Source organism: Mustela putorius, unplaced genomic scaffold (assembly GCF_011764305.1).
Source record: "Mustela putorius furo isolate JIRA1106 unplaced genomic scaffold, ASM1176430v1.1 tig00004035_pilon_pilon_pilon, whole genome shotgun sequence".
Lineage (NCBI taxonomy): Eukaryota > Metazoa > Chordata > Mammalia > Carnivora > Mustelidae > Mustela > Mustela putorius.
The window spans coordinates 665995-679182 of NW_025422171.1; the positions used below are offsets into that span (position 1 = coordinate 665995).

The following is a 13188-nucleotide window of genomic DNA, read 5'->3' on the forward strand; positions in this document are numbered from 1 at the left end:
TTCCCAAAAATCATCTCTTAATGCCTGCCAAGTTTCCCACTAAAATCCCAATTAATATTTTTGGCCCTTTACTGAAGGGAACCACTGGGCTACTTTAGGGGAGATCCAGCCTTACTTCAAAGGGAATACTAGCTCACACCAGCATTATTGATTCAGACTATACTAGTGAAATTTCAGTGATGATAACTACTGTGGCTCCAAACCATTTTCAAAAAAGAGATTCCATTGCCTGGTTGCTACTTTTACCCTATCTTCAGTGTCAATTTAAAAACAAACAAAGAATTGCACTTGTGCTGTTTTTGTTTAGTTTGTGAACCAAGACTTAGACAAAGTACAAAAAATAAATCCTCTTTTGCAACCTAGAACTCATGGCTCAGTATAAGTTTTGATGCAGATAAGAAGGAATAAGAAGGGTGCCTGGATGGCTCAGTGGGTTAAGCCTCTGCCTTCAGCTCAGGTCATGATCTCAGGGTTCTGGGATTGAGCCCCACATAGGGCTCTCTGCTCATCAGGGAGCCTGCTTTCCCCTCTGCCTGCCTTTCTGCCTACCTGTTATCTATCTGTCAAATAAATAAAATAAAATAAAACAAACAAAGAAACTAATGGGTTTGGAAGCACTGGAAAAACTGGGGTGTATTTGACTGAGAAAATTTATCAGGATAAACTGATTTATCATGTTAAAATACAAGGAAAGGAATTTTCAGGTCTAATTGATACTGGAGCTGATGTCTCTATCATAAGTTCATTACATTGGCCTAAAAAATGGCCATATAATTCATCTTCTGTTACTATTACGGGATTAGGACAGGCTAGCAATATGCATCAGAGCTTCAATATTCTTTTCTGTGAAGAACGCGAGGGTCAAAAAGACTATATGCAGCCATATATTGTAGTCTTGCCCATTAAACTTTGGGAACGAGGTTTACTAAATCAATGGGGAGCCTCTCTGGTTATACCTTTCCCTAAGGAGGATTCCCAAATTTTTCACTGAGCGACACTGCTCCTGAACCCATTAAGTTAAATTGGAAGAGTGACAAACCTATTTGGGTGGAGCAGTGGCCCTTAACACAAAAGAAACCACTTACTTTACAAGCCCTAGTTGAGGAACAGATAAGAAAAGGGCATATTGAAGAATCTCACAGTCTTTGGAATTTGCCCGTCTTTGCTATTAGGAAAAAATCAGGAAAGTGTAGACTTTTAACAGACCTGCTTATGGTTAATTCTGTTAATCCAACCCATGGGGTCTCTCCAACCAGGATTGCCTTTGCCTAATCTAGTTCCATGAGAATGACCAGTAATTATCATAGATTTACAAGGTTGCTTTTATACTATACCACTTGCCAAGGAAGACTGTCCCGTTTTGCTTTCACAATTCCCAGTGTAAATTTAAAAGAACCAGCCAAACGATATCAATGGAGAGTTTTACCACAGGGAATGTTAAATAGCCCCACTATCTGTCAGGAATATGTGGCAAAAGTTACACAGCCAGTCAGAGATCAATTTCCACAAATTTATCTTATCTATTATATAGATGATATATTATGTGCAGCCTCTGATATAGTACAATTGCAGGACACATTTAAAATATTTCTATTACAATTTGAAAAATACAACTAATTGTAGCTCCAGAAAAAATACAAACCATGACATCTTCCTCATATTTGGGATTCATTAATGACAGGACCTCAATTAAACCATGGAAAGTTCAAATCTGTAGAGACAAAATTATGACTTGAATGATTTGCAAAGATTATTGGGAGACATTATTTGGATAAGACCTAAAAATTAGAATTCCCACTTATGCTTTGCAGCATCTATTTGCCTCTTTAAAGGGAGAAGGGAGATCCTAATTTAAATAGCCCTAGGACCCTATCAAAAGAGGCCTTAAAAGAATTACAATTTGTTGAAAACCAGATTCAATCAATCCAAATGGATAGAGTCCTGCCTGATATACCATTAGACCTTCTTATTTTTCATATCCCACATACATCCATGAGATTAATTACACAGGAAGAACTAATCATAAAATGGATTTTTCTTCCAAATAATATTGTTAATACTCACTACCTATATAGACCATATTGGCAGCATTATTCAATTACAAAGAAAAAGAACTTGCCAAATATAGGGATATGATCCGAAGGTTATTGTTCTGCCTTTAAGTAAGACGCAAATTGAGACAGCATTCCAAAATAATTTAAATTGGCAAATTGCCCTTAGTGGCTTCACTGGAAACACTTCTCATTATCCCTCTTTACCTGTTGTTTCCTTCTTAAAAAGTACTGCTTTTGTCCTTCCTAAAATTACTTCTAAAAATCCAATAACAGATGCCCCTACTTAACTTTTCTGATGGCTCTGTCAAAGGCAAAGCCTGTTATTATGGTCCTACATCAAATATGATATCTATTACTGGTCTCTCAGCACAGAAATCAGAATTAATGGCTGTTATTACATTGTTTCAAGATGTTTTTCCTGCATTTAATCTGTTATCTGATTCTTTATATACAGTTTATGTTTTATAGCATATCGAAACTGCTGCTATTTCTACATCTAATGTCTCCCTCCACTCATTTTCATCATTTACAATCCCTCGTTCACCAACATTTTGCCCCTTTCTATGCTACACACATCTGAAGTCACACGGCCTTCCTGGGCCATTAACCAAAGGTAATGAAATAGGTGACTCTCTTGTTTTCTCAGCTTTTCAGGAAGCATCCGATTTTCACTCTCTTACACATGTAAACCAAAAAGGACTTCAACACAAATTTCCTATTACTAATGAACAAGCAAATTCCATTGTCCATTCCTGCCCTTTTTCTGCTGCCATCAGTCTGCCTACACAGCCAGCGGGCATCAATCCACAAGGCATAAAAGCCAATGAAATATGGCAGATGGATGTTACTCACATCCCTTCATTTGGGAAAAAAACCTTTTGTTCATGTCATTATAGATACACCTTCTCACTTTATATGTGCTTATTAGACATCTCCACTCTGCCTTTGCAATCATAGAAATTCCCAAAGCTGTGAAAACTGATAATGCACCCGCTTATGTTTCCAATAAGCTACAATCCTTCTTTAATTTGTGAAACATTAAACATTCCACTGGCACCCCATATAATCCTCAAGGACAAAAAATTATAGAGCAGGCTAATCAAATATTAAAATTACAACTTCATAAACATAAAGGGAAAATACAAGGTCCTCCTCAAGAAATATTAACAGAACTTATATTTACTCTTAATTTTTTGGAATCATAATGATAAAAACACTGCAGCAGTAGAAAGACATTTTAGTAAACAAAAATAAGACAACGTATATCTTCCGATCTGGTGGGAAAATATTACTTCTAATCAATGGCTCCCTGGTTACTTAGTTATCTGGGGAAAAGGATATGCGTGTGTATTACCCAAGGAGGCCATCAAGCCCATATGGGTGCCCTCTCATTTCATAAAGTTTGTGATGCACAAGAGGAAAATATTCAGATTTGAACCAGTCCCACCAATCATCAGCTTCTAGGGTCTCACACTGAAAAGTGCCAAATCACTATGTCTGGGACAGACTGAGCAAAGATTCCAACATGGTGTCAGATAAAGAAGCTGACCAAGAAAGCAGAAGTTCTGGAGAATTAGCAGCGTTCTTTCACCCCTAACAATGTGGTGATAACTATGATGGCCCTCATCACGGTAGCTGTAAGTTTTCCTGGATGTTATATACAAATAGATAACTTCACTTATTGGTCTTATATACCCAATCTTCCCCTGCTCTGTCCAGTAGAGTGGGGGAAAAGATATAATACCAATTTATTTAAATGACTTAAAATGGGCACCTAAAGTTTTGGATCCTAAGTTGCCACTATTGCCCCAAGAGGAGGGCACAAGCATTCATCTTAACTTGGGATATCAAAATTGACCAATACATATAAACAGTGATTCCAGTTGCCTTATCCCTGATGATCAAAGATAGTTGGTGGCCTCTCCTACTAATAATAATCTGACTAAAGTTCAGTTACATTTACTCTCCACTAAAGGATTCTTAGCCAATAAATATTGGGGTGCTAGCTATAGCACAGCAACACCCCCTATTCCCAAATGCAAACTGACACAGATGTGATCTGATGAGGGAATCTGCCCTTTATGAGAGGATTGTCGAGCTTCTTACCCCAGTGTCATTATTAATGATTCCTACGGAATTGTATGGCAATTGTGTAGATGGCAGTCACCAACTACACTGGGAGACCCTGCTCTTCTCATCAAAATTTATAATGGCAAGCTTTTAATCACCTCATCTTACCACAAACCTTAACTTGGGGAGCTGTGCCTCTGGTCTGGCATGGATGAGGACTTTCAGCACCATCCCCTTTGGTTAATTTTCATAAAAGACAAAAGAATTTATGGAAAGTCACCACTGCTTTAAATCACCTTATAATTTGGAATGGCTCTTATATTTATCAGTCTGATAACTATGCATTCTCCATTTCCCTAATGAGAGAAGAATAGGTAAGAGTGTGTGTTAGAGATCCCTATGTTTTTGTTATTGGAAAAATGATTTTTGATCATAAAAAAAGAGAAATATACTATCTCAAATGTTAAATGTTTACCTGCATGACTGAGAATGTTTACACACACAATTCCATCATTCTCATAGCTAGAAGAATAGGAACCTGGTTACCAGTGAAACATCACCGTGTTTGGGAAAGTTCTCCAGATATGCATGTACTTTTAACAGTTTTGAAAGACTGAGTCTGTAGATCAAAAAGATTTCTTGGGCTGCTTATAGCAGCCATTTTAGGAATTATAGCCATTACTGCTATGGCTACACTGCAGGAATAATTTTATATCAGACTGTACAAACCACACAATTTGTACAAAAGTGGCACAAAAATGCTAGCAAAGCTTGGAATCAACAAACAATCATAGATCAAAATTAGATAAAAGAATCTCTGATTTAGAATCAGCCATAATATATATAGGAGGTGGTCTTCAAAATACAAAACTTAGGCTCCACCTTTTATGTGACTGAAATTTTTCTTCCTTCTGTGTTACTCCCCATGCCTATAATGAGTCAAAAATATTGTGGAGCAAGATTTGCTATCATATTACCAATCATTATGGCAATAATTTAACTTTAGATATTAAATAGCTTCAAAATGCTATTCAAGACATCACTCACTCATCATTACAATCAGTTCCAGGAATGAGTTTTGCGCAAAGGATTAATAATATTCTGTCTGATCTAAACCCTTTTACTTGGATCAAACAAACTGGTCTTGGCATTATAGGTGGAATGATTATTCCTTTTATTGCTACCATCTTTTTATGCTTAGTCCTCAGATGCACACAAAAATTCTTCTAGTGACTAAAGGATTGAGAGTTTGCAAAATCAACTTTCCTACTTCTGCACAAACAAAAAAAGGGAAATGTAACTGTCCTTCAGAACAATGTATTACTTAAAATATAACTTATAAGAAATTGTACTAGCCATCAGGCATGTTTAGATACAGCCTTAAACAAACAAACAAACAAACAAAGAAACAAAAAATTCTTGTACTGGCAATAAGCCTCTGGGGGAGAGGATGATATACATCCTTGAACCTGAGCAGCTGGGAACATCCCATCACTCAGGACAGAATGCCACCTGCTTCTTTTTTCTGTTATCTCCCCTACTCCAGAGACCACCTGTGGCTAATTAGATGATCCCTTTGAATGTGCTTGCTCAACTATAAATTTTATACTGGTTGACCAAGCATATCTTGCTTTTCTTCTTGCTTATCTGCAAGACTTATAATCAATGTATAACCACTATTCCTTCTTGTTTACCTACAAGGCATATGATTAGTGTATAGCCTTCTTCAACTCCTTTGTTGATTACTGTCTAATATCTAATAAATACAGGACTGAGGGGTTGTTCAGGGTGACAGTCTTCTACTGTCAACCCCTACTCCCTTATTCTTGAAGCTGACTTGTTTGTGCCTCATTCTTATCATGTGCACCATCAGGAAATGGCACATAGACAAATTTTAGAGCTGTTATACAATCACCCAACAAGTACAGAGATCCTGGTTTTATCCTCTTTAAAATTCCCTAGGACAGATCATCTATAAGAATGACTTTAATAACCCTTTTGATATTTTCAAATATCAAATATGCCCCCATTTTATGACAGTGGAAATACTGTATTTTAAAATCAAGAGTTCAATAAAATGAATCAAAGAAATGTTCTCATTACTCAGGCTTTGGTTTTATAAATTCTGTTCCAGTATTGACTTTTGTTCATTTAACAAAAATAATAATCATATATTTCAAAGTATATCTAGCTTTTGTCCTATCATAAAAAAGCAAGCCTTGTCCCCCAAAATGGCCTCTATAGGGTTCTTTAATCATGTTTAAATGACTGCATATAAATGTATTTCCATTTATATCACAAGGATTTAAAGAGAAAGCATTTCTTTCTGATATCAATTCACAAGTTGACCTGATCACTTTCATATGTAAAGTCACTGCTGCCATTTTGAAACACAGATTTTTCTAAGATGTATGTAATACCAATCATGACTCTTTTGCATCCCATATTAAGGGACATTTAGGTTTCTATTCTACAAAAGACTCAATAATAGCTACATTGACAAGTGCTTACTACCTCCCAAATCCTGTGCAGATGCATTCCTAGGAAGTGAGTATGTTGGCCCCATTCTACAGATGAGGAAATAAAGGTTGCAAAAGGGTTCCTGTGCAGGCGGCTCTGAGCCTCCACTGAATACTGCCTCTTCATAAAGTATGACAAACACAGTTCCAATTTCTGTATATTTCTGTATCTCAACCTTTGAGGGCTAGAAAGAAATTATGTACAGCAAAATACAAAGAATCCAGAGAAGTACTTGAGGCTCTTTCCCATCACAATTGCAGACTGTTGAATGGAGATGAGTATCATATGCATAAGATATCTTACTGTTTCTATGTAATAACCAAAGTCCCAATACACAATCCAGTGACTCTTGGCCATTTCCCTTGTACACCTGAGTTCTGTATTAGTCTAGAGGATTGAACCATTAGAGATGATGTGAAGCCTGGCAGAACTGTCTGCTGCAGAGCCTGCAGGAAGAATACGCTAAAAAAGGAGATCGCTATTACTTAAGTTAAGCCTAAGACAAGTGAGCCAGGAAGTGCTGTAGCCCCTATGGGGAAAACCCACTGGTTCTCTAAGTTCCCTCAACAAAGGATCATTACACAGCTATTAAACTGTCTTAAACTGCAGCCCAGGACGGTATTTCTACACAATATCCTCCCCTGTAGGAAGCATTGCATAGCAATCTAGGTCCACTCAGATACCAGGATAGTCTGAACCATAAATTAGCTTTCTATTCCCTGGACATTCCTTGGGTTTGAAAGTTTTTTTTTTTTTTAAAGTTGAGCATAGTGCAACTGACAAAAGAATATTTTCTACTGCAGATTTAATGGGCTAAGAAATGGAGAGGAAAAACCACTGTTGGTAAATAATCATTCTTAAAAACTATGCAAATGTTTCACTTGTGAACCCTTAAGTGGGGTGGAACAGGGAAGCAATGTGTGAATGTCATCTAGAGGTGAGGTGCTGAAAGAAGCCTGACAGTGGGAAGAGGGAGGAGGGACACCTGATAAATGCTTCTGTGGTTTATGCTTATGTGTGCACCTGGGGGTGGCTGCAGGCGTGCCCAACAGTAGGTTCCGGGAGGCATTTCTCTGTGGGTTGTTTGTTGATGCAGACTCTCCCTATGCTAACCTAGAGAGTTCTTAACTCTTAGGGTCACCACTTAATAGTTTGGAACTAAATAGATAAAGCATGCTACAGTCAGCCTCTTTGCAACACATGCCTTGGCTACCTAAAGGCTAGGGATGGGTGAGTAGAAGGCTGAATCCCCCAGGGCTGTTACCAGGTGGCACTACTGCTGGCCTGGTGCACTGGTCCCAGCCATGGAGTTGGTTGGCACCCCTTCTGCAATGCTACATGTTTTTAATATTAACCCTGACCCCATTGTCCTCAGAGGGGCAATGGGTGGGTCCACACTAGCATCATTCCCAACTGATATCAAGGCTCATCATTGCCTCTGATATTCAGGGAGCACCCTTCCCTGCCCGTGAGGCTTTCTTTCTGACTCTTCACAGAGTATCCCCACCTTCTTGTGCTCTTGCTCAATTCTTCTGTTCTCACCCTCCTTCATCTTATTCCTGAGAACCTTCTGCCTACACCAGATTGACAATTATCATTTCTTCCAGGATATCCATCCTGCCTTTGACAGCAAGTCCCAGACTCTTCCTCAGCTTGGCTTGCTGCACTCATGTCCTTTGCACTTCAGGTGGACAAACAGAGCAGCCTTCTTTCAACATACTCATGACAGCCACAAATGATAATAACAGTTTCAAATCCACTGAGGCTACCATTATAACATTTTGCCATTTCTTCCTACTAATGTATAATAGTACACTATGTCCAGGTATGTTCCAGGTCCTCAAACTCAATCACCGAAACTGAAGTCTTATTCTGATTTAACTTTACACCAGTCTTTGCTCTTTTTCTTACTAACCTTGTTTCTATTTCCTCAAAACACAATTTAAAGACAGCTCTTTAATAATGTATTCTAGACTTCTACAGGGAATGACCATCTCCCAGAATCTAGCCTTTCTTCCCTTTTGAATTTGGCCATTTGCTCTTCTTTGCTCCGTCCTATGGAGTCTCCTTCCCACACAAAAGCCCCACTGCTCTCCTGCCTCTCTAAGGCGGCAGTTGGCTCCCAGACTCAAAGGAGACTCTCCATGCCTTCCCTGTCTTGGGAAGTTAGTCCCTCTGACTGACCCTGCCTCAAACTATCCACCACCAAAACAGTACCACGCCTATCTATTCAGGAAAAACTGCATTGAATAAAAGGGTTTTCAGATGCTCTCCTAAGAACTGAGGAGGATACAAAAAATTCCGTCCCTCAAATAACTAACAGACTAGTTTCTCAGGCCTTAAAGGTGACAGGTTAATATTTCTGACAAACTCACACTCAAAACTAAGGACTGAATGTGTTACCCTCCCAGAGACATTTGCTTTTTAAAAGACTTAGTTTGACATACTTGACAAATGGCTTTAAAAGTTTCTAGTGTGACTCCTGAATTGTAATGCTAGTAATGTGAACAGAAGCTAACAGAAAGAAAATGAACAAGCTGACAATTCTACTTCGAGTGCAACCTTTCTATAAAGTTGCACTATGAAGTAAAAACAATGAGTTTGAACCCCACATTGGGTGTGTTCACTTAAAAAGAAAGAAAAAGAAAGAAAGAAAGAAAGAAAAAAAGAAAAAAAACAAGGAATGCCTACCTGGGTCAGTTGGTAGAGCATGCAGCTCTTAATCTCAGCGTCATGAATTTAAGTCCCACATAGAGCTTACTTAAGAAAAATAATAATAATTTAAAAACAAATAAAAAGAATCTTGAAGAAAAAAAACACACAATGATAATTCTATACTTGATCTTAGCCTGAAGGCCAAGAACCAATCAGCACAATGTTAATTCTAATGAGGTTAGCCAAGAAATTACATGCAAAATATGTGAATCATCTAAGAAAACCATTTCAAATCTGGCTTTATATAGACTATCCTTAATAATGAATTGCACGCTATGTGTCGCCTTGATTTATTAACAAATAAATACATGATGATATCATTACTAATATCATTTAAAATGCAAAGTTACTTTATCTTTAATTTATTTAATTTAACTTATGTATTTATAACATATCTCATGTATTAGCACTATATGTATCTATATAGTATCTATACACCATAGTTAATTAATATACATACGTTGTGGTCCGTTGCAAAAACTTTTTACTGGTAACTGTGTGAGATCACAGGACATTAGGAGAACACGGGTTTGGACTATGGGGGGTCTATTTAATTCATAAATTCTTGAAGATGGAAATTATCACTTTCCCTGACATAGACCTGTACTTATGCTTTGGGCCTTCAAAATTTGTACCAGAATGCTTCTGTCAGCATCAAAATAATTAAAAAGAGCTTCTGAAGGAAGCTTCTGAAGGTTCAAAGTCCAGTTCTAAACACCAGAAAACAAAACTGTGTGCTCACCTCTCCTCTTCTTGACTTACATTTAAATAACCTGCTAAGCCTACCGGGTGAGTTACCTGCATGCCTGTTTGGCTTCCTTTTCTGTTCAAACCAGGAACAAACTAAACTGGATCTGTTGGCCTGTCCCTGAGAAGAGCACGATAGCCGGTGAACTAAAACACAAGTCCATGATGTTCACTTTCACAGCACATTATTGGAACAATATGGAGAAGACTGGCATGGCCCCAGCACAAGCATGACACAAAATTTCATGAAGCATTCCATGTTAAAAAAAAAAAAAAAAATAGAAGTCCATGTATTGAGCAAAGTTTCTCCAAGTTTAACAGATACAGCTAAATAATTCCACTTAACAGTCTAAACAACTTGGGGTTAAACAATTATATTGTTTACAGCTGCAGTATAAGACACTAAATAAAATCACATCTACCTCAAGGGCCAGGTTTTGATGTAATAATGGTTAAGGGTAAATTGGTCACATTTGCTCTGATATTTGCAGACTAACATGGATTCTTTCATGTTAACAGTACAGAACATTAGAATCGGGGTCAAATATTTAATGAAGAGCTTCAACAGATTGGAAAGCTTTATTGAAAAAAACCTGACCCTCTCCATTGGCATTCTGATAATGGGCTTCTGTTTTGGCTAAAAGATAACTTTGGTTCTTGAATTTATAAAACAGAATGTTTATTCCAATGTGTACAATTTAGAATCTAACACATGTGAACATTAACAACTGATGATAATGGTATTTCAAAGACTTAGCTTATCAGAAGTTTAAGAGAAGTTAAGAAACTATTTTGCTTTTGCACCCAACCTTAGTAGCCGGGGAACGTTCCCTTGCATCAGTCCATAATTTTTCCTAATATTACATACTGAGCAATAATATAAACAGCACTAGAACATGGAACACACTCAAATTCTCCTGACAAAACTGCTCACTGCTTTTACCTGAACTGTGTAACCTGATTGTTTCCTTTTGTTTTGATTTCCAGATCCTTAATGCTATTTCTTTTGAACTCTCAATAAGTCATTTATTTGAGGTGTCCTGTACATAGGTCTCTTTATTCTTGCTGATATCTTAGATATTTTTTTCTGTTTGCAAAACTAATGTATGTTTATTGTAGAAAAGTTGGCTTAAAAGAATATAAAGAAGAAAATATAAATCTTCCACAACTTTAGCAAGGACAATCACTATTAAAATATTGTTATATTTATTTCCAATCTTTTTTTTTAAAGATTTTATTTACTTATTTGACACACAGAGAGAGAGCACAAGCAAGGGGAATAGCAGGCAGAGGGAATGGGAGAAGCAGGCTCCCCACTGAGCAAGGAGCCCAGTGTGGGGCTCAATCTCAGGACTCTGGAATTATGACCTGAGCTGAAGGCAGATGCTCAACTGACTGAGCCAACCAAGCACACCACCAACCTTCTTTTTATATTTTTTTTGTTTAAAATGTTAGAAATAAATTTTATATAAACTTATAGATTGCTTTTTCCCCTGACCATCAATATTGACTATTTCCCTCATGACAACTATTTATATCTTCAAAACATGATGTTTTTTGAGCAAAGGAAGAGAAAGGAGGTCCATAATATGAATATATCTTCACTGATTTGTTAAATATTGTCTATAATATGAATGTATAAGTCTATAATATGAATATATCTTCATATGCATAAGTCTATAATATGAATATATCTTCACTGATTTGTTAGACACTGAATTTTTTCACTTTTAACTGTTATAAATTTTAATATAATAAGAATAATTTTTGAGAGAGAGATAGAGAGACAGAGTGTGTGTACATGACCAGGTGGTGAGGGGGTAGGTGGCAAAGAGAAAGGGAGAGAGAATCTTAAACAGACTCCATGCCCAGTGACCTTGAGCTCATGACTTTGAGCTCAGGAGCTGAGCAGAAATCAAGAATTGGATGTTTAACCAACTGAGTCAGCCAGGTGCCACTAGGTATAAATTTTTTTAGTCATTACCAAATTGGTTTCCAGAAATTTTTGCCAATCTATACTTCTACCATCAATGGGTGAGAATACCTATTTCCTCAAACCCTCACCAGTATTGAATAATACAGGTTTTTGTTTTATTTTAACTTCACCAATTTAGTATGTAAAAAAATAACATCTCAAAAAAATAGCATCTCATTTTACTTTGCATACATTAGCTAGTTAAATAATATGTTTCTCTGTTTGTTGCTATCCAATTTGAATTTCTTCTCTATTCATTGTCTTTCTCCTATATGAATCATTTCACTGATTTAAAAGAGTTATTTAGATAATAATTTTAATACTTTCTCTTTCAATATTGTACATATATTTTCATTTGTTTGATGTTAGAAATTTGTAAATTTTTATAGGCAAATCTCTTGATGTTCCCTTTTGTGTTTTCTTCCATTGCTTAGACCATCCTTCCCTACCCCAAGATTAGCTATATTTCCTGCGTTTTTCTTTCTTTTGTTTGTATACGGTATGAAAAAGTAATTTCTTACACTCAATAGTTTAAGTCCTTTTTCTTCATTTCTTTTTTCAGAAATATTTTAGCTATTCTTGGATCATTTACTCATTCATATGAATTTTAAGAACAGTTTGTGACAAGAGGGGCTCCAAGATGGCAGAGTAGGAGAACTAAATTTCATCTGGTCCCAGGAATTCAGCTAGATCACTATCAAGTCATTCTGAACACCTACAAACTCAACAGGTCATTGAAGAAAAGAACAGCAGCAACTCTATAACAGAAAAACTACCACTTTCTGGAAAGTAAGACATATGGAGAAGTGAAACTGAAGTGAGATACAGGAAAATAGACTGTGGGGGGAGGGAGCTTCCTGGCAAGTGATAGAGCACAAAATCAGAACTTTTGGGGGTTTGCGCCAGTGAGGGATATTGCTTTGGTGACTAAGCAGGGGGTAGAACCCTCACTGGAATGGTGTGGTCTCAGGACCTTCAGAGTCACAGAAAGACCAGGGTGCCTGAGTGTGGTTGAGCTCCCAGGTTTTGAAGCAGGGAAGCCAGCTGCAAAGACTGAGCCAAGGAGTGGGCTTTCAGCTCAGGGTTGCCATAAACCATGATCTGTGG

General features: G+C 37.2%; 2 non-coding genes across 2 annotated transcripts; both read left to right on the forward strand.

Annotated features, from left to right (window-relative positions):
* Positions 1–283: 283 nt before the first annotated feature.
* Positions 284–409, forward strand: LOC123389817. The gene has a single exon (XR_006604467.1). It is a non-coding gene; the product is annotated as a small nucleolar RNA SNORA40 (small nucleolar RNA).
* A 9860-nt stretch (positions 410–10269) lies between these two features.
* LOC123389815 lies at positions 10270–10371 on the forward strand. The gene has a single exon (XR_006604465.1). It is a non-coding gene; the product is annotated as a U6 spliceosomal RNA (small nuclear RNA).
* Positions 10372–13188: the final 2817 nt, after the last annotated feature.